Genomic DNA, 812 nt, shown 5'->3' with positions numbered 1-812 from the left:
CCAGTATTCTGTTCATTGCACCATGTCATATTGAATACCGATCTGACAACCCACAAAGCTAGGATACAGAACTTCTGGCCTGAAGATGTAAATGTGGTGCTGGTATTGTAAAGTTATGGGATAGCTAGTCAATAAACATTTTTTTTTTTCCTGTTATATTCCGAGGAGCAAAGATGAAACCTGGGTAGCTGAGGTTTCTTTCAGACCTGATTCTAGGGACATTGAAAGGACAAAGAGTTCACTGTGCTGGATGGAAATTCTGCTGCTTAAGTCCTTCCATGTGATATTGATTCTCTATTTTCTTGCACCTGTATCTTTATTTTTAAAATTCACGGTACATACAAAGAAGTTTGTACAATATCTACATACAGTTTAATGATAAAAATATGGATATCTTGGATGTCTCCCCAACCTTGCTTAAGAAAGAGAATATTTGTGCTCACTTCAGCAGCACATATACTAAAATTGAAATGATACAGAAAAGGTTAGCATGGCCCCTGCACAAGGATGATATGCAAATTCATAAATAGTTCCATAGTTTTTTACTACTGTATTTGTTACCAGAAGTGGTTCTATATATGCTTCTGAAAAAAAAATCTGGAAATTCCTAATGTCCTGAGTATTAATAATAAAGTTTAAAAATGCTTTTATATTTATATATGCAGAAAGAATGAGGATATTTCCAATACTGTTGAGTCTCTCATACGTGCCCTGCTCCTAGTCAATCTCCCTTTCTCCCAGTCACCAGTCTGAATCTCGTGTATTTGCTTGCTTTCTACTCTAGTTTTACTACCATATATGCATCTCTAAGG

The 812-nt window shown here is 35.6% G+C and overlaps 1 non-coding gene across 1 annotated transcript; it reads left to right on the top strand.

Annotated features, from left to right (window-relative positions):
• Positions 1–435: 435 nt before the first annotated feature.
• Positions 436–542, top strand: LOC122454698. Its single transcript, XR_006273503.1, has one exon. It is a non-coding gene; the product is annotated as a U6 spliceosomal RNA (small nuclear RNA).
• Positions 543–812: the final 270 nt, after the last annotated feature.

The sequence above is a fragment of the Cervus canadensis genome, chromosome 16, assembly GCF_019320065.1.
Source record: "Cervus canadensis isolate Bull #8, Minnesota chromosome 16, ASM1932006v1, whole genome shotgun sequence".
Lineage (NCBI taxonomy): Eukaryota > Metazoa > Chordata > Mammalia > Artiodactyla > Cervidae > Cervus > Cervus canadensis.
Note: the sequence above shows the minus strand (reverse complement) of the source record. Positions and strands in the feature narration are given on the sequence as shown.